Genomic DNA, 22,138 nt, shown 5'->3' on the forward strand with positions numbered 1-22,138 from the left:
TAGTTTGAGTTGGGGGAGCTAATTTTGTAGGGGTCGTCATATAGTGGCTTAGGTTAGGCTATCTCTCAGTAGCGGATGAATGTTGCGCCATATTGGCTGGTGCAGGAATGTGCACTCGGTCTATGTCAGTCCCTAGGTTAGGCCTAGGTTAGGTTAGGTTAGTTTAATGCAGAATAGCGTGTTTTCAGTTAATTTTGATCTTGATTTGGGGGGATACACCCACTTTTGGAAATTTCATTCATTCATTGCCAGACGCCATGTATCCCAAACGGGGTGGCCAAGGGCTTAGAGTTAATTGTTTTTACAGGGAGGGGCACTAATCCTCCACCAACCCCACTTGACACGTAGGGATGCCAACAGCATCTGGTGTTCTCAGGCAGTCACCCATCCAAGTACTAACCAGACCCAACGTTGCTTAACTTCGCTGATCGGACGGGAAGCGGTGTACTCAACGTGGTATACTTGAGACTAATGAAAATGTTTCTTGCTTCCTTACTCCTTCTTGCAATGCTTTTCACTTTACCACATTCACTGATGGAACTGGGACACGATAATGGTCTTTGGCTTCTTAGTCACATTCTATACCTGAAAGAATTGAGGAAAATTAGTCATGAAGAACATCATAGTCCAAGTTACGTTTCATCATAAACAAGACCAAGTCTACTAATACATAAAAAAATATACAGGAAAAAAACACAGCAATTTTTAAATTCGGAGGAGTGGGATGGGGTGAGTACTTGACTGTAAATCCATATTATATACGCTGGTGTTAGAGTTCTGAAGTATTGACTAATTCCCTATCAATGGTACTGCTATCTGGGTGACAGTGCTACATCAGCTACATTTTGAGCTACAGAACATTAGCTGGCAATCTTTCCAATATTTACTATGAAAAAAAAAAAAGGGGGGGAAGGGGGGAGCAGCATAAGAAGTCTTACTGTACATCCGTTGCAGCCTCTTGATAAAACCTTATGGATGAAACATATGGAAAATGAAATACAGTGGTCTTTCATATCAGCCAGGGATACTTTATAAAGATGCCTGTTGATGGTGGAAACCTTTATATTACTGGCATCCTGTGGTAAGCAGTGGCAACCATCACCCAATCATGCAGTCCTGCCTATTTCACAACAATGGGTGGTAACCATATAAGCAAATAACATGGTGACGGTGCCCCTGTAAATTGGATGGAGAGAGATAAAAGCAATGTCCATTAAAGAATAAAACCTCCACACTCTTCACTGCACCTTGCTGTGGCAAGGCACTACTAGGGAACACTGGTTTATGGTGGTCCTGCAGAAGCAACTGCTTGCCTGTGGCTGATGGGTCTGCTCAGCCATACAGACCTTTACTTTACTACTACAACTATAATCTGTCTCAGGACAGACGAGGGTAGAAATCTTACTCAAAATTACAAAAGGGGGATTTTCCCCCCAAAATGAAGGTCAAAACTAATTAAAACACGGTATTGGAAACCATAAAAATAATAATAAAAGAAAACGTTGGTTACTTATAAAAGTTTACCAAGAAAAAAAAAAAGTTGCTTCATTTTGAGGAGTTGTGTTTATTCCTTCTACGTCTTGGTGGTGGCGACCATCATCCACTCTTCATCATCTTTATCATTAATTTCTTTATTTCTCCCTGCTTTCTTATAATTTTTATTACTCTTCACTCCACTTCAGGTGGCTCTGAGTGACGAGCCTAACAGTTTCGTGTAAAACAGCAAACCTTATAACGTTGGGTAGTAACCATATAACCAGATAATAGGGTGAATTGGAGTTTAATATGGTACCCCTGTTAACTGGGTGGAGAGAAGCAAATCTGGCGTCCATCCAAGAACCAAATTATCATTCTTTTCCCCATACCTTGTGGCGAGACGTTGTCAGCAGCAAGGGAACATCTGTTCAGTGCACGGGACAGCGCTGTAGGGGCGATTGCTTGCCTGCGGTTGGTGGATCTGGTCTGCCAGACAGACCAGGGTTGCTCAACAACAACAACAACAACCTCCAAAAGATATGATTTAGCTAAAGTTATGCTCGCAGTGTAGGGGTTACCTGTAACCTTAATCAAATCCTTCATTAATAGAGATAAATGAAGTAATAGGTTGTTGTGTGAATGAAATTTAATCAGATAACGACGGCATTGTAATGAAAGGATCCAAGCAGAGAGGAGAGGAATCTGAGAATATGATGCGAATGAAGAAGATAAGTTTCGCGGAATACGAAGAAGATGGAAAGAGGGAATGGATGGTGTACTGGAAATTTGTTGAGGGTCAAGAGCAAATTGAACAATAAAGCAGTGAGGAAAGAACATTAACTAAAACAAGAGGGGATGTTTGGAGTAGAAAGAAAATCAGACATCCATGACTCACTCTCAGCTACGGCACTTGAATACGTCTGATGTTAGGTGTAGCAGATTGCTAGAGTTGTCTCGATCATGAGAGATTATTGGTACCAGCCTTAACACACTTAGGATCCTATGATTAAATCTTAGTTTGGTAAAATCGTCTGGGGTTAGTTTAACAGAGTACTAGTCTCCTTCAGAAAATTACTGGTGTCAGTATTAACACACTCAGACTCCAGTGACATACTCGCAGTTGAGTATAATCGTCTGGCACCACGAGAACAGGAATGCCATTGAAAACAGAGAATGTATAATTCTGTTTTGGGAATGAGAACAGGAAGGGTGATAAAACATGAAAAAATATCATAGTGTGATAGCCTCTTCTAATTGTAAGTGACACGGGAGTGTACGTAGCATCTCTTCCTTAATTATATATATATATATATTGTTACATAGCCTATGATTTCATCATCCTTTGTGTAATTTTAACGCACAGTTGCTGCATGTTTGATCACGAGCGTGTTCTGCCTCAGTCCCCCCCTTCTACCGTTATAGTAGAGTAAGTCGACATCTCTGTTATACTTTGCGGGATTGTCATCTCTTTGTCCCCATGGCTTCATTTGCGCGTCCTCATTACAAGTTGTATCAGGCTCTGCTGGCCCCTATATAATGAGCTCAATCTCTGCATCATTGCCACTTAGATCTGCTCCTCACTTTGTTCACATCTCTGTCCTCCCCTATACAGATATTATTATTGTGAGTGCTCAAGAAATCTCCAACCATCTAGCAGCTGTGTGTAATTTGAGTATTACTGTTATTGCATTTTTTCTTGTACTGTATAGCATAAGTTTAATTTGTAGGCTTAGTGAAGTTTTTGTAATTCATGTATGGATCTTTATGTCAGTCATTTTTGATAATAGTTTGTATCTGTAATAATTTATCTGGCATTCACTGAGTATTATCTGGTATCTCATTTTATCAGGGCTGACTTAGATAAATTTACTCTTGCTAACTTCGTGTTAATAGAGGCTATTGCAGTTAACCATATATTTAACCTGTTTATGTGCCATTACATTATCCTTATGAGTTCTGAATGTTTTGTTGTTAGTTTGTGCATTAAACTTTAACTTGTAATTTTACCTAACTCTTTTGTTTTGAACCTGGAACTTTACGGGACAGTAGTGACTCTTCGTATTCTCACTTAAAGTGTACATTATCTTTCTCTGTTCCGTAACATAAATTTGGCGACCTCGCCAGGATATTCAGGATATTATCATAAGGATATTGTTTGATATTTTGTGACTGTGATATATTCATGATGGCTACTATTTCTACACTTGATGAAGCCAAAGATTTTTTGTCAAATGTGCAAACAGTGTGTGATATAGAAAACAGAACAAAGAATGAACTTAAGCATGTTGCTCAACAATTGGGAATTGCAGTTCACTCTCATCATTCTAAGGATCAAATTGTTGGCATGATTAATAAAAGCTTGTTTAATGTAACTCCTCCAAATGAGCAAACGCAGATTGAATTAGCTAAGTTACAGCTAGCTCTGCAGGAGGCTCGTGCTTAAGAAGCTGAATTTCAGGCAAATGCTAAGCAGGCGGAGTCTCAGGCTCGTATTCAGGAGGCTGAATTTCAAGCACGTGCTAAGGAGGCTGAGTCTCAGGCTAAGGAGGCGGAATCTCAGGTTCGGATTCAGGAGGCACAGATACAGGCACAAGTTGAGCTTGCCAGGATTCAGGCAGACCATGAGTATCGCATGAAACAAGGTGGAACTGGATCATCTTGCTCTGATGATTTTGATGTGGCTAAAAATGTTAAACTTGTCCCTCCTTTTAATGAATCTGATTTAACAAAGTATTTTCAGTTGTTTGAGAGGGTAGCTACAGGTTTTAATTGGCCTAAGGAGTATTGGCCAGTACTCCTTCAAACTGTTCTCACTGGTAAAGCTCAAGTAACTTATGCATCTTTGCCTCAGGATCAATCTGATAATTATGATGTAGTTAAGAGCTTGATTCTTAAGGCCTATGAGCTTGTTCCTGAAGCTTATAGAGTAAAATTTAGGACAACTTACAAGCAAGATAAGCAATCCCATGTTGAGTATGCAAAAATCAAAGAAGATTTGTTAGAGCAGTGGTTAAATTCTAAGAATGTGGATTCTGATTTTGGTAAATTTAAGCAGATGATTTTGCTGGAGGATTTCAAAAGGTGTATTAGTAAAGATGTAAGCCTATATCTTGATGAGAAAAGAATAGATAATTTGTCTGATGCTGCAGTTTTAGCTGATGAGTATGTTCTCACTCACAAGAGATATTCTAGAGAAAAAGGGAAAGCTGAGAGTAAGTACGTTGCCTCTACTCAGAGTACAGGTAACAGGAAAGAGAATAAGGATGATGTTTCTCAGGAAGTAAATACCAGCTTCACCTCTAGATTTCAGAAAAGTAAATGTACTTATTGTAGTAAGCTTGGTCATACTACGGAGAGATGTTTCAGGAGACAGCGTGATGTGAACAAAAAGGAGTCTTTAAATATTCAGTCAATTGGTCTAGTGTCCACTCTTGAGAGTTCCCAGAATTCTTTAACTGAGTTAACTGAACCTGCTTTGAGGGGTAACTTAAATTCTCATGATGGAGCTCCTCTTTTGAGCAGTAACGTGGGTGACACTCTCAAGAGTTCATGTGCTAATTTCCTGTCTGATGGTTTTGTCAGTCCTCTGGACAGTAATGACAGGAAATCAGTTAAAATATATCATGATACAGGTGCTTGCCAATCCCTTATGCTGACCAGTGTTCTAGGCTCTAATGTTAATTCCTCTGATGAAACTGTAATCTTACAAGGTGTAGGGAATAATTACTTCTCTGTTCCTATGTGCAAAGTGAATTTAGAGTCTGGTTTTGTTAATGGTTCTGTTATGGTTGGGTTGGTTGAGACACTCCCAATGTCAGGTGTAACTTTCTTACTTGGAAATGATATTGGTGGAAGTCAAGTGTGTCCAGCTCCTCAGTTGTCTAGTCAGCCAGTGGCTGCGTCCCAGGATTGTGATGTCCCTGATGTGTTCCCTGCATGTGCTGTCACTAGGGCTAAGTCTAAAGTTACTGGTGATTTAGAGGATAATGATGATGATGATGTTATCCTAGCTGACACTTTTCTTGCTAATTTGGACCACTCACCAGATGAGGCAGTACCACGTAGTGTTGATAATTTGTCTCATCAAGAGTTGGTTGAGTTGCAGGTTGCTGACCCTGAGTTGAAAGGTCTAGCTAACTCTGCTTACAGTGAAGAAGAGTCAGCCGGTGCTTCTACTTGTTATTATGTAAAGTCAGGAGTACTTATGAGGAAGTGGAGACCCCCAACAGCATCAGCCGACTGTGAATGGGAGGTTGTACATCAAGTTGTCATCCCTCGTGTTTGTAGGCAGGATATCATTAGAGTGGCTCATGATTCCAGTTTGGCAGGACACCTTGGAGTGAGGAAGACTGTGGCACGCATTTTGAAACACTTCTACTGGCCAGGTATCTTCAGGGATGTTTCCTGGTATTGTAAGTCTTGTCACACCTGTCAAGTTGTGGGGAAGTGTAATCAGACCGAAAAGGTTGCACCTCTAGTTCCCATTCCTCCTTTTGAGGCGCCTTTCACCCGTGTGTTGGTGGATATTGTGGGCCCTCTTCCTAAGACTTCTTCAGGATTTTCTTATGTGTTGACCATGATTGATATGGCTACTCGTTATCCTGAAGCCATTCCACTTAGAAATATCTCAGCAAAGAACGTGGTTAAGGAAATGCTAGGGTTCTTCACAAAGTTTGGTCTGCCCAAGGAGGTACAGTCAGACCGAGGAAGTAATTTCATGTCAAATGTTTTCAAGCAGTCTCTGAAAGAGTTGGGCATCTCCCAGATCACGTCTTCAGCTTACCATCCCCAGACCCAAGGAGCGTTGGAGAGATATCATCAAACACTCAAATCGATGCTCAAGAAATACTGTTTGGAACATCAGAAAGACTGGGATAAAGGTCTTCCATTCGTTGTGTTTGCCGCAAGAGAATCTCCAAATGAATCACTGGGCTTCTCACCTTTTGAACTACTGTTTGGCCATGAAGTAAGAGGACCCCTTAAGTTACTCAAGGAATGCTGGCTGTCGGAGGAAGATGACGTCAACCTGCTGGAGTATGTGATGAAGTTCAAAGAACGGCTGTCCACTGCTTTACAGCTGGCGAGAGAGAATTTAGGAGCTGCTCAGGAGAAGATGAAGACTTGGTATGATAAGAAGTCCAGGTTACGCCACTTTCAGCCAGGAGATCAGGTTTTGATTCTGCTACCAGTTCATGGGCAACCTCTTCAAGCCAAGTTTAGTGGCCCTTATTTCGTGGAGAAGAAACTCAGTGATGTCAACTATGTCATCGCCACACCAGATCGTAGAAAGAGCAAGCAACTATGTCACATCAACATGCTAAAGTTATATCACAGGCGGGACGAAAATAATCCAGTCTGCACTGCAGCTGTTCCACCCGAGTCTGCAAGTGAAGCTCTCCCATGCAGTATGAGCCTGAGTGATAGTTTGGGGAAGAATCCTGATATCATGAATGATCTCCAGACTAAGCTTTCTCATCTACCACCCAAGGAAAGGCAGGAGTTTTCGGCATTACTGCAGGAGTACCCGCAAGTGTTCCGTGCCACTCCAGGAAGAACCACTGTGTTGATGCATGATGTCGATGTTGGAGACGCAAAGCCAATTAAATTGCCTCCTTACCGTGTGAACCCAGTGAAAGTTCCTCTCATCCAGAAGGAGCTTGGCTACCTGTTGGACCACAAGATGATTGAGCCCTGTCAGAGCGAGTGGAGTTCTCCTGTCACTCTAGTCCCTAAGCCAAGTGGGTCACATAGGCTTTGCATCGACTACAGACGTGTTAATCAGATAACCAAAACAGACACTTACCCTCTCCCTCGTGTGGAAGATTGCATAGACAAGATCGGAAAGGCTAGGTACATAAGCAAGTTTGATTTGTTAAAGGGATACTGGCAAGTACCTATGACTGAACGTGCTAGGGAGATCTCATGTTTTGTAACATTAGGAAAGGCTTTTGCATGTTCAGTAATGCCGTATGGTATGAAGAATGCACCAGCCACATTTCAGAAGGTCATGAATGTTGTAACAGAGGGTTTGGCAGGGTGTGTTGTTTATATTGATGATGTATTAATCTTCAGTGACAACTGGAAAGATCACCTATGCCATGTCAGTAAATTTCTTGACCGTTTAGTTCATGCTAATCTTGTAGCTAATTTATCAAAGTGTGAGTTTGGTCAAGCTAAAGTTCAGTACCTTGGGTATGTAATTGGTGATGGACATGTTGCACCACCAGGAGCTAAGGTTCAGGTTATAAGTGATCTTCCCAGACCTAAAAGTAGGAAAGAGCTACAAAGATTTTTGGGAATGGTAGGTTATTACAGGAGATTTGTTCTTAACTTTTCTATTCTTGTATCACCACTTACAGACCTACTGAAAAAGGGAGTTAAATTTGTCTGGACCGATAACTGTGAATCCTCTTTCAACAAACTTAAAGCTATTCTATTAAGTCAGCCAGTGCTCGCTACTCCAAATTTTGCTAAGCCTTTTAAGATGGCTGTTGATGCAAGTGATACAGGAGCTGGGGCTGTTTTGCTGCAAGAGGATGATCAGGGTATTGAACACCCTGTATCTTATTACAGTAAGAAGTTCACTCCACCTCAAAAGAACTACTCCACTATTGAGAAAGAGCTTTTGGCCTTGATTTTGGGTTTACAGCAGTTTTCATTTTATTTGTGTTCTGGTTTTGACCCCATAGTCATTTATACCGATCATAACCCACTGAAATTCCTTAGTAAGTTTAAAGATAAAAATCAGAGATTGACAAGATGGAGTCTACTTCTTCAGGAGTATTCATTAGACATACAACATGTCAAGGGGAAAGAAAATGTTATTGCAGATTGCTTATCTAGACTTTAGACAGATTGTTTAGAGTAATAAGAAATTTCCTTTGTAAATTTCTTTTTCTTTGTGGGAAGGTGTTACATAGCCTATGATTTCATCATCCTTTGTGTAATTTTAACGCACAGTTGCTGCATGTTTGATCACGAGCGTGTTCTGCCTCAGTCCCCCCCTTCTACCGTTATAGTAGAGTAAGTCGACATCTCTGTTATACTTTGCGGGATTGTCATCTCTTTGTCCCCATGGCTTCATTTGCGCGTCCTCATTACAAGTTGTATCAGGCTCTGCTGGCCCCTGTATAATGAGCTCAATCTCTGCATCATTGCCACTTAGATCTGCTCCTCACTTTGTTCACATCTCTGTCCTCCCCTATACAGATATTATTATTGTGAGTGCTCAAGAAATCTCCAACCATCTAGCAGCTGTGTGTAATTTGAGTATTACTGTTATTGCATTTTTTCTTGTACTGTATAGCATAAGTTTAATTTGTAGGCTTAGTGAAGTTTTTGTAATTCATGTATGGATCTTTATGTCAGTCATTTTTGATAATAGTTTGTATCTGTAATAATTTATCTGGCATTCACTGAGTATTATCTGGTATCTCATTTTATCAGGGCTGACTTAGATAAATTTACTCTTGCTAACTTCGTGTTAATAGAGGCTATTGCAGTTAACCATATATTTAACCTGTTTATTTGCCATTACATTATCCTTATGAGTTCTGAATGTTTTGTTGTTAGTTTGTGCATTAAACTTTAACTTGTAATTTTACCTAACTCTTTTGTTTTGAACCTGGAACTTTACGGGACAGTAGTGACTCTTCGTATTCTCACTTAAAGTGTACATTATCTTTCTCTGTTCCGTAACAATATATATATATATATATATATATATATATATATATACACACACCTTAGTATTGTGTTGTATCCTCACTGTATTGTTTTATTACCGATTTGCATTAAATTAATGTCTTACATAAGGATAAAATGGTGTTGTGTGAAAAATATATCGCTAACGAGGAGTTGCTGCAAAGCCTCCTAAACCACTAAGAATGCGACCTATATTCTGAGGCAAACTGTCATGTTGTATAGATCGGGTTAAAGATTAAATAAGAACGAGGGAATATACGACGAACGAAGCCGGAAGAAGATGCAAATGTCTTCATGAACGACAAGTTATTAGCTTATGATCAAAGAATGTTTACAAGGAATGTCTATGATTAAGGTACATTATTAGTAAGTGTATGACGAATTTAGGAGCCTGTTCAAGTGTAATATGAAGTTACGATCACGAAAAGCCTTATGGACTGAGTGGTTGTTAGTGTGGGTTAAATAATACGAGTAAACCCTTAACCCCTTTACTCCGATGACGTTTGTTAGTGCTTTACTCTGCTGCCAAACGTTGTCTAATTTAAACTAGAAAATTAATGATTTTTACCAGTAAAGGGGTTAGTGAACGCTATATATACTCTCTGATAATGAACAAGTATTTCCTGCAGTGAATAAAATTGTCCTCAGAAAGAAACGAAAAAAAAATAACCCTTGCCTCTTATGACGTAATTTTTACCTTTTTTACTTGTATTTAATCCTTTCTCTGGCATGTATTTTTCATTTTGTCGCCTCGGTCCGGTGACGTATTATTCATTGTACTGTAGCTGTCACTACACGGTTTTATTGAAATTAAAGAACACCTCTGTTAGTGTACTGTAGGTGTTGATGAAGGCTATGTCTAACCCCTCCAGTTCAAAAAAATCCTCCTTATATTAATAAACTCACCTAGAGATGACAAAAATTACATTAAATATATGCCTCCAGATTATTATTGTTATTATTATTATTATTATTAGTAGTAGTAGTAGTAGTAGTAATAGTAGTAGTAGTAGTAGTAGTAGTAGTAGTACCAAATTTAGTATTAGTATTGGTAGTAGTAGTAGTAGTAGTAGCAGCAGCAGCAGTAGCAGTAGTAGTAATAGTAGTAGTGGTAGTAGTAGTTGCAGTCCTTTGCTCATCTGAATGTGAAACTTGCAATCCTATGCTCATCTGAGTATGAAACTTGCAATCCTATGCTCATCTGAGTATGAAACTTGCAATCCTATGCTCATCTGAGTGTGAAACTTACAATCCTATGCTAATCTGAGTGTGAAATTTGCAATCCTGTGCTCATCTGAGTGTGAAACTTGCAATCCTATGCTCAGTTGAGTGTGAAACCAGTGAACTACTGGCTAAATTTACTCTTGGGAAGTTGCCCTGGAGTCCTAGAGCCTCCTGTTGATGCTAGAGACGGGAATGAGGGACGGTTGTATGAACAGGGAGTGGAACCACCAGGTCATTATCAGTGACACCACTTGACGGCGTCACTCTCCAGCGCCATGTCCTCGACTTCAGCAAGGTAATTATGGCCGGTCTGTTTTCGATTGACAAAGATTCTTAATTCCGTGGAGCTCAGTTGATGGCCAGCTGTAGTCAAACTTGATGGTTGATTTGACTAGTTACCTAAAATACACATTCCCACCTTATGGCTAAGGTACATTGAGTTTCAATAACTACGACCCTCTATTGAAGCTGTAAGAGTGGCCCAGTTTTGCCAGATGGAAGCAGGCCAGTTATAGGCAACCATCAGACGCTATTGCTCAACTCAGAAAGGATCAGTAGTGGTAAACAGATTGACTGAGGCTATTTCTGATTCCTTCAGTTCGAAAGGAAAAGTAGTTGCTAAACGTACGAGGGTCGTTTGGTGATAGCAAGCATAAGGCAAAAATGACGTCATCAGAGTTAAGGGGTTAAGCTATTTTAATACAAAGTATTAATCGACGTAAAAGTCCACACGACTGACGGGTTCTGTCTGATACATAATACAGTACAGGTCTGCACAGCCTCTCAGGGATTACGAGAGAACAAGGTGCGGATATTAATTCACCGAGTTCTGGGATGTATTTTTCATTTAATATCTTTAAAATCATCTGACGGTGTTATCTGAGCTATGATAGATTCTTTGAAGTTGAGAAATTATATATAGCTTTATTAAGCCCTTCCATTGCCAGAGTTCTTTCGTAAGTTGAGTAAAAACGTCTGGTAGCGGCAAGGCCCCAATATACAGGACGTCTTCTGTTTTCAAGGGGTTAATGCTCCTGGGGTCATATAACTCACTCTCATCTGATTATATTCGTTGGACGTTTGCTGAAATAAAATGCTAAAGAAGATGCATCCATCAGTGGGTTGATGGTGACAGTTATAACGGCGGCGGCATTAACAAAGTGCTGTGACATCAATGAAGTGGCTGAGTAAATCTGACTCTAGCTGGAAGAAAGCATTTGAGTTGTAATCAGCCAAGAGAAGGTTAATGGGAAGAGTATGAATGGTTGAAATATTAACAAAGCAGGCTTCTTCGACTCTCCCTTAGGTATATAAAATCTTGAGGTAGCTGAAATAAACTACTACAGTTGTTCAGATCAAGAGAAGCTTAAGTAATTTGGCTTTAAAGTTGAAATCGACGGACAAGTTAATACGCCTCCAACAGCTTAACTTTAATCCATAATATAGTGCCATAGAGTCTCCCAGGGATTATCAGAGAGCAGAGAGTAGGAGCTGGGAAATAATGTTGAAGGGGTGGAGGAGGGAAACCAGTCATGTAAGGTAATAAGTATGGAGGCAGTGGGGGTGGAGTAGCTGGGTCGAAAGGGAGTGTGGTGGAGTACTGGGTCGAGAGGGAATGGTGGAGTAGAAGTGGTGGAGGGGGAGTTGTGGAAGGAGTGGTGGAGCAGAAGTGGCCAAGTAGGAGTGATGCAGCAATAGTGGTGAAGTTAGAGTGGTGGAGTGAAATGGTGAAGTAGGAGTGATGGAAGGAGTGGTGGAGTGGGAGTGGTGAAGCAGGAGTTGTGGAGCGAAGTGGTGAAGTAGGAGTGATGGAAGGAGTAGTGGAGTGGGAGTGGTGAAGCAGAAGTAGTGGAGCAGAAGTGGTGAAGTAGGAGTAGTGGAGGGAACAGTGGAGCAGGAGTAGCGAAGGACTCGTGGTGGAGTAGGAGTGGTAGAGGGAATGGTGATGTAGGATTGGTGGGGAGGCACAAAGGACAAGAAAAAGACAAAGGGTATAAAGGACACGAAGAAGGGATGAAGAGAGAGAGAGAGAAGGGAGAAGGAAGGAAGGAGGGAGGAAGGATGTGGAATAAGTAAATAAATGGGATGAATTGCAGGAGGAGGAATGGTGGGAGGGGGGAAGCAAATTTATTAAGAGTGTGGGCAGAGGATGTAGAGTGGAATGGGGAAGAGGAAAGTGATCTGGTGGCTGAATGTGCGGACTGAGTGACTGAAGAAAAGAGCAAAGGAGTGGAAAAGTTAGAAAAGGAGAGGACGGAGCAGGATGTAGGGTGCAGGAGGTGGCGATAGTATGATTAGGAGCAGGGGGTCAGGATGTGGACCGGAAGAGGAATTGAAATATGAGTGATCATGTGACTGCCGATATGGATATTGAGGCCGAGAAGGATGGAAAGAGAAGATGAAGCGTCGGAAGAAGGGACGGGACAAGAGGAGTAAGGAACGTGTATGGGAACTGGAGAAGGCGGAGAGAGAGTAAGTGATTAAGCGTAGGGGTCCGGGATGTGGAGTGGAGGAGGAGATGTAGGGAGAATGATCTGGTTGCTGCAGGTGTGGAGTGAGTGTCTGAAGAAAAGAGCGAGTGTGGGGTGGAGGAAAAAGAAGAGACTACAAGGAGGGGGTGCAACATAAGTGGACTAAGATCTGGAGTGGAGGATGTGGAAGAGGAACTAGGATTAGAGGATCAGGATGTGGAGAGGCGATGCATGGAGAATAAGTGCCTGCGGGTATAGATTTTTTGGTTTATAAGGAATAGGAGAGAAACGGAAGTGTGGGAAGAGGGACGAGGTATGGGTAAAGGAGAAGTAGGAAGCGATTAAGTAAAATGGAGAAGATGGAGAGAGTGGTCAGGCGTAGAGGACCAGGATGTGGAAAGGAGGAGGTGGAGGGCTTGGGAGACTGATTGGATGACCATTGATGTGGACAAAGTGGTTGAGAAGGGACAGATGCGAAGTAGAGAGGTATATGTGGACGATTAAGGGACGACGCAATAGAGTGGATGCGAGGAAAGTATTATGACTGAATAAGGATTATACAGCTGGGGAGAAGGAGCAGAATGGGAGTGATGAAAACGGTACATGAAGAAGTGATGCAAAGGGTGGAAGAAGGGAAAAGTGGTGATAAGAGTGAAGCACTCAGTATGGTAATGAATGAGGAGAGAGTGGTGAAATGAGTGGATGAAATGAGCGCAGGAATGAGTGAGTAAACGATGGAAGAGGGAAAACTGTGAAATAAGTGAACGTGATAAAATGGAAAAATTAAGGACTTGTGATTTGAGAGAAGAAATGTGTGATGTAATAAGTTAAGGGTAGAATGATATCATGAGTAAACGAAGGAGTGATGGACCGGTTGAAGGAAGTAATGATGGAGTGCGTGGGTTTAACGATGAAGAGGATAAGGAGGGGTATTTAAGCAATGAAGGAAGTGGCTTGATAAGTGGTTAAAGAACTATGTTGAACAAGGAGGTAGAAGCTTAATGAGGTAAGCTGGATGACACTGAGCAGCGATGGAGTACATCGAACGAGAAATGAAGAGGATAAGGAGAGAGGAGTAATTAGGTATTGAGGGAAGTGGTTTGATGTAGGTGGGGAAAATTCTCATTAATCCGGCTTAATAACTAGACTTAATAAACGAAATATCTGCAGTTTTCAAAGCACATATATATAAGTATAAATAAATAAATAAATAAATAAATATAGATATATAGATGGATAGATAGACATAGATAGATATAGGTATAGATATAGACATAGATAGATATTTATAGATAGATAGATAGATATGTGTGTGTGTGTGTGTGTGTGTGTGTGTGTGTGTGTGTGTGTGTGTGTGTGTTGACCTTCAGAATCAGAGTTTAGCCATAGTGGGACCCCCAGGGGGCGCTCCTTCACAGTATATCATTATTCGCCTTATAATACTGTAGAAATGGTGGTGGCTGTCTTTGGTGCCCATTGTTTTGTCTTGCTACCGCCAGGCGATCTAATTCCGCTGATAGGAAGGACTTCTTTGGCTAAATGGATCAGTATTAACCATTATCTTATCTGACCCGATTAATTAGTCGTATGCAGTAACTTATCTGCCTAACCTAATCAGTCGTACGCTTCACATTATCTGTTCATCCTAGTAAATATATATTCGTTTCAGTATCATCATCTTCGTCATCATCATCATCATAATCATCATCATGGCCACCCTTTTTATACTGGTACATAAAGTTGGAGGAATCCAGAAACAGTAATAGGAAAACAGAAAAATCACCCACACGTCCATTCTCTGATTATTCGTCGGTTTGAAATTCTGAACTCCATCTCAAAGGTCAATTGACGCACACAATACTGGCCGGCCTAATCAACCATATCCACTGTTGTTATCTACCGACAATCAAGTCTTCATTTTCAGGCTACTTTCATCCCAGCCACTATTATTGAGCCCAACACAGTGACCTCTGCCTGGACACTTCCAAACGCCGCCCCATAGTCTCCCCTGATCTCCTCATGTCACCCCAGTGAACTTCGAAATCATATTAGCCTATTCAGTTCGGTTTCGGAACCTCTGTTATATACTTGCAGCTACTAGCTTACTTTATTTAGGTTAGGAAAGGCTTTGGGAAGTGGTAGGGTTATATATAACCTTTATTAATCCCTTCACTGACCCCAGCCACCCTGAAGCCTACGACAGTGAACCCAGCGTTAACACTATCATGCTCAACCCTGTGTTCTTTCCGTGGTGTCCCTCTTATCACTCCAACAGCATTTCAGCCTTAGGCCGTATTACAGCCAGCAAAGGAGGCTTTACTACCACTTTCACCTCTCCACACCGATGACGTATTTTTCAATTTATTTTTACTGCCCCTCCCTGTAAAACAATTAACTCTAAGCGCTTGACCACCCCGTTTGGGATACATGGCGTCTGGCAATGGATGGATGGATATCTTTATATTTTGATTTGGCGCTTACCCCCAAAATGAATAGTTTAGTGAAAGTTGTATCATGCCTTTCCATCTCAGATGATCTCTTTTATGTAGAATGAAATCGTCTCGTAGGTACAAGAATATATCGAAAATGACATCCTCGAGCTGAAGGTATAAATTTAATCCCAGTCACCCTTTAGCTCACCTTTGGCCTCTGACAAGCTCCACCCTGTAATCCTCCCTGACGTCCCCTGTCACCGCAACAGTGCCTCAGCCTTTGACTACTAGCCGGTCACCGGTAACGAGATTGGACTAGAAGAGAAATTACCTTTTGGAAGCCAGATCAGTAATCGCTCGTGTTCCCTGATGATATGGATTAAAAAAAATGTAATTGGGTTTTAGGTTTTTCGAATGACCCAGCTAGCTTGTTTTTCTATCTCTCGTTGATGTGAAGAGTACGAAAAATTCAAGTGCGCTGATTGTAGTTGCTGTAAATTTCCTGCAATTAAGGCGGTTTGGAAAGTGTTGTGACATGCTGGGAGTATCCACTAACACTAACGACCTTCAGTGGTTGCTCTAGTGGGATTGAACTTAGAGGCAAATTTAGTCGACGGTGACCATTTCACCACCACTACCATATCTTGCACACCTTCGATATTTAATAGACGTAAGTAACACATAACAGGGTATGAATCCCTGAAATCCCGTGATAGAATATTTAGTTGATATTTCCTAATTCTTGGCGTTTTTATTTACTATAGGAAAAAGGTAAAAGCAATAAATGTTACGTCATCTGATGGGGTTACGATGTACTCTGTGAAATTTAATATGCATAAGATTCTTCTAAACTTGCGAGAATGCGGCTCTGTGAGGCTGGAGTTACCCATTCGTCAGTATCAGTGGCTGGAGACTGGTATTACAGGCTACAATAAGCCCAGTGTATATATAATCCTGGGATATCCTATATTATCTTTCTCGTTCTTAGCCGTTCCAGTGTCGTAAGCTCTCCTACACTTATTGTAAGTCGTGTAAAAGACTATTTATGTACAGTTTACTTTTCTCATCGCACATGTAGAGTTCACAATCAAAGCTGAAAATTAAATTTATAAAGTATGAAGTACAAATCGATATTTAACAAATAGTTAACCCATACGGAGATTCTGCATATCGCCACAGTTGGATAGGATTTTTATTACATACGACCACGCGACACTCTCCGTTTCTCCCCCCCCCCCCTCCTCTATGATTCTGGTTTTCTTAGTTGTATAACTAGACCGAGTTTCTAAGACTGACAGGTTAAGGGAGGCGGCAGTGTGGTTCATTTTCCTTATTTCCTCTTCGCACTTCATTTGTATCTCTCTCCTTGTCAATAACACTAACCATTAATTGCAGTCGATTTTTTTCCCATATCTTTTCCGTAGGTATTATATACATTCCAATTTTCTGATACACTAAAATAATATATGAAATTACAGAGAATTATTGCAAGGATTCTGTTTGTCTGTCTGTCTGTCTGTCTGTCTGTCTCTCTCCCTCTCTCTCTCTCTTCTGTTCTATTCTATTCTATTGTATTCTTTAGCAGCACAATTTCCCTGCATCCAAAGTATAGTACATCCTCACTGGTGCTCCGACGTCGAAGGAAAGCTATAACTATTTCCTTCACAGGGGCGGGACATTTTTCAATATTAACTATGCAAGTCCCCTTTTTCAACTGTACTTCTCCATTCATGTTATTAATTATGAATATCTGAGTTTGCCCTTCGTCATTCATCTGACATAATGCGTTTTCTACTGACAATCCCTTTACTTTACATAATTCTTCTAAGGCAAGAACAGTACTATTCCGTAATTTGCTCTTTATGGTAACTTTCATATAGGAATTAGGTGGTATAACTAAATCATTGGTGAGATGGACGGGAAAAACTGATAAATCAGTACTGTTACCTGGGTCTAATCATGGAGGCTGGGGCTGGTGGTGTGAGTGGATCTATACATTCATCTGTTTGTGTATGTTTGTTTAAGCTTTTAATATTACCAATTCTTTTTGGTTCTCTTTTACTAATCGGTGAGGGCTCTGATGGTATTTCCTCTATGAATTCATTGTCATAGTCTATTCCATTCATTTGTGGAAGTAAGGTTATTTTCTCTGTTCTCATGCATCTTAAGCCCAGTAACATATGAGCTTTAATTGCTAAGTTTTCAACGATATAGAAAAATGCAGAGATTGGTCTTGCAGTCTCTGTGAAACTGATATTTAACCTTATACCTTTTACTGTGATTTTTTTTCCATCAGAAAAGTTACTTTCTTCTTATTTTTAAAAATTCTATTTATTTCTTCTTGTGTTATTAAGTTCACTGGAGAGCCTGTGTCAAAAAATAAGGAAACGTTTTGATCCTCACATACAGCTGGTATCAAGATACACTCATTTCTCAACATGCCTCCTGTGTGAATTTTAGACTTGCTTTTCTTTACATTTGTTCGTTTTTTGTCATAACTTGGTCTTCCCCCGATTTGAACATAAATTTTTTGTACTGTTTTGCAGTTACTGGTCCAGTGCCCTTGGCATCTATGATGCCTACAGTAGGGACCAAATCCTTGTGTCTTTTGTCTCTCCTCTTTTGTTTTGATAAAGCATTAATTCCTTGTGTGTCCTGGTTTTGCACAATAATGACATAGAATGGACTTATCTCTTGACTGTGATCTACGAGGCGACTTCCCATATGTAGTGTTGTTTGTGGCGCGAGATCTGCTTGGGCTGCGCGAACACTTATGAAACTGCCTGTAGCCTGGTGTTTGTGATCGAACCCTCGTCACGTTTAGTTGTTTGCTCTGCCTGCTTTCGGGTCGCGATCGATTTTGTTCTCTGTCTCGTTGTAGTTGTTTTCACAGCTGATACTGTCTCAGGTACTCTCATTCTACTAGAATGTGCGTGTGTGTCGATCATCCTTGCTTTACTGCACTGCATCTCTACCTCATTCATTAAGTCTAGTAAGCACATGCCTGGGGTGTACGCGATCGTCTTGGCGATCTTAAGGGTCCTATCAGGTAATATACACAAGGCAGCTACATAACCAGTGATGTCCACGACGAGGTCTGGGGACATTTTTCCATCATCTGTTATCCAGTTTGAGTTTTCTAAGTTAGCTAATAATTCTTTTGATTGTGGAGACATCAGCAGTTATTTCACTGAGCACATGGTTTATAGTGTGCTCCCTTACAAGATCTACAATCTTATGTAATTCTGAGATTATACCTGGCAAGAAGTTCATACCTCCGGAAAATTTCTTCAAAAATTCAATTTTAAATTCATCATATGCCTTAGCCTTGAGGAGCTTATCTGACCTTAGTAAATTGCTTGCTGGACATCTTTCCTGGCTTATGCAAGATGAAAAAATGGCAATTTTCTCTTGTTCATCGATTATATGTCTTTTCATAAAGATCTGTTTGCACTGACTGACCAATGAAATGACGTCAATACGATCTTTTTCTGTGCCAGAGAATTTTGGGGCAGTTTTATCTTCATGATAAACATAAATATGAGGTGGGGATGTTTGATCCGCGGTATTGGTTGCGTTATTCATTTTCACTGTTTGCTCTGTTAATTTAACTTGGACTTGTTTATCGTTGTGTGAGGGAATAGTGGAATAGGTTCGGCCTGAACGGTGAACCCTGTTAAGTATATTTTCATAGGTATGCAAGTCTGAGACAAAGTCCTCACTTGCTACGTCAGAGGGGGTTTGCCACTCATCATCTAGAACTGATGTATTTGTTTCTTGATCTTTAGTTTGTGTTGAGGTTTGTACAATGGGTGTATTGCCTTGGTGCTCTCCTAATTGTGGATCCGCTGTGGGCGCTAATCGTGTATCATCTGGTATTAACACGGGTGGTGGCGAAAATATCCCTGTCATTAAGGTATGGTGTTATGAAATACGTCTTTTGTTTATGTCCTAACTAAATTGATGAGTAAATGAGTTGTAATAAATGATAGATAGTGAGTGTATAAGTGTATATATAGAAATAAGTAAAGGAGTTGAATATACCTAATTTTAGCACTAAGAAGAAATGAGTAAGTATAATTACACCCACTTGATACAGATTTGAGAGGCGTGTCGATGCAATTGTCGATCTCGGAAGAAAAATGCAGGGTTGAATGAAGATCTCTCGATAATTCTAGGGCTGTGTTGATGGACGATATTACTCAGGAAATTCTATGGCCTGGTGCATGTAGTGGTTAACAGCTGTAGTCACAGGCGAACCTCATCATGGAACGTCGAATTCCCAACTCAATACTGTGGAAATTAATGAGTATGAGTAGGAGCTATGTGAATAATGAGTAATGAGTAGTGGGTGAGAAGTGCCTGGTGTCAGTCACACGTTGATTGACATGGCATTGTGTCAGCAAACTCGTGTGGTGACGTCGGCTTCCCACACTGGTAGCTGTGGTGAGTAACTGAGTAGCGATGAGTAACCTGAGTGAGGAAAGGTGAGTAAGATGCATTATAAATGTGGCTCTGGTGTTTTGCTGTGTGTCTTAACCTCTGCGTCAGTGATGGAGGTAGGCGAGAGAGAGTGTTGTTTTTTTTGTGCTTGTTGCTCTGGTCTTTCTTTTCCTTTACTTGTTTTGTTTTTTATTCTCCTTGCTGCTGCTTGAAGTTGCGTGAAGATTATAGAGTTGTTTTATAGACTTGTTATTTGTAATTCGTCGTTGCTACTATATGCTCGTAGACTCGTAGGCTCGTAGACTTGTAGACTGCCACCATTTAATGTTAAAAGCTTTGTAGCCTTAATTTAGATATGTGTAACTCTTAATTCTTGTAATAGGTGAGTCTTGAGTTTTTATTGTTATTTTGATAATTGAAGAGCAGGAGGAGTTAAAGATGAATACAGGGAGTTGATCTTGATTTATTATCTTCGGAGAAAGTCTTAAGTTGAGCAGTGTATAATACAGAGATAATATACTTAGTAAATCTAGTTGGACCCCTCTTCTTGTTCACTCTCTTCTCTACCTGTCGGTTCTATGGCTAATCTCCTTCTGAGCTCTGCTTCCTAAATTCTGGTGTAGCAGGGGTCGTGTCACGTGTGTTACACTGTTTTGAAATGTTCTAGAAGCCTGTGTGTGAGTACGTGTGTATGTGTGTGTATGGTCACTAGGCATTGTTCGTGTGCCTATCTCGCTGACACACTACCTATCTCATCTCCTGACTTGCTGCTTCCGGTGTATTGTCAACATTCCTTCACTTAGATTTGCAAGCTCATATCCCCTTCCCAGGCTTGCCTGGTGCTCTGTCTATCTATCTATCTATCTATCTATAATGTTTTCTATAATGAATTGTATTTATAATATGGAGTCCTGACACTACTCCTTGAGGCAAAATGGGATCCAACCAGGAAGTTCTCCGTTTCCTCTTGACACCCCAACCCATGCCATCACCTACCCAGACCCCCTATCCACATCCCCCTCAATACCCTTGCCATCCACCCCATGCGAATCTTTCCCAACCCCCAACCCTACCTCCAACCTCCCCTTCGTCCTCTCTCTCTCTCTCTCTCTCTCCACTCTGACCTCAAATATCGTTCACCCCCGCACTTCGCTGTCCTTACCGCACGCTCTCAACAGTGGTTTATTGGAATCTGATGTTTCCCACCACCTTAAAAGCGTGGTACACTAAAAATTAATATTATGAGAATTCTTTCTTCCTTCCCCATGTTTCCCTGTCGCCATTGAATCTTTGCTTGCACTTTTCAGTGGTATTTTGAAGAGAAGTTACACGCCATTGAAAAAAATATTCGCTCACTCCTCTTAGATGTTTCGAAATGTTTGAGACCATCGAACAATATGCGTCATTAATATTTCTGTTTAACAGGTTTGGAATGTTTTTTGAGACAGGTTGGGGCGTCCACCATCCACTCTTGATGTATTGTTTTCTTCAGGTTACCCTGCAATCTACACTGAGTGACAAACCAAAACGATTCTTGTAGTCAGGGAACCATGCACAGTGTTGGGTGGCAATTATAATTATATTCATATAGACACCTAATGTTCTAGTATGTAAAGGTGCTGCAAACATATGATCTGTGAGGGTTTGCCCTTGCGATATGATTGGGATTTATTTCTCACATAATTCCACTCAGTGACGAGCGACTGATCACTAGCCATAAATGTCTGTAGGCTAAGTAAGCTAGTCCCTGAACTTTACGGGCCTGATGGGGCAGAGAAGGATTAAGTTAAATATTGCCAACTTTCCCAAGTGAATGCGGGAGGGTCTCCACTGATATACAGGTACTTCCGTGCAAATTGCCATAATGATAAATGAACTTAAAAGAACAAAGGATCACCAGATTTGTGTGATTGTGTGGCTTGACCCTTCACCTCATACCCCCTTAGAGTAAAAGAAGAAAAAAGGGTGTTGGGGGGGGGGTTATATGCACACTGGACCAATTTACCAAGTTTGAAAGGAAATGACAGAGGTGTAATGGAATGACTAAACTATAAAATGTTAGGAAGAAAGACAAACGAAAGAAAAAAAGAAAGAAAGAATGAAGGAAAGAAAGAAGAGGAAGAAGAAGAAAAGGTAGAAGAAGAGGACGGATGAGAAGGAGGAGGAGGAAAGAAAGAAAGACACAAAGCAAATACAGAAAGTCTCCACATAATTGTGTGGAGACTTGATAGTAGAGTTCAGATTATTTTTTTCAATATCAATATGTGTACAATATTTACAAGATAAAAAATAAATCATGGATTAATATCATATGTGTTGCTGTGAGCAGCAGCTAATGTGAAAGGCTTCACAAATTATCCAGTGCATATCTTTCTCCCGTGGAAAGTT

General features: G+C 40.7%; 1 pseudogene; it reads right to left on the reverse strand.

The window, feature by feature from the left end:
- Window positions 1-350: 350 nt before the first annotated feature.
- Window positions 351-470, reverse strand: LOC145393160 (5S ribosomal RNA; annotated as a pseudogene).
- Window positions 471-22,138: the final 21,668 nt, after the last annotated feature.

The sequence above is a fragment of the Coenobita brevimanus genome, chromosome 23 (assembly GCF_032717465.1).
Source record: "Coenobita brevimanus isolate Jiangsu-jjx chromosome 23, ASM3271746v2, whole genome shotgun sequence".
Classification (NCBI taxonomy): domain Eukaryota; kingdom Metazoa; phylum Arthropoda; class Malacostraca; order Decapoda; family Coenobitidae; genus Coenobita; species Coenobita brevimanus.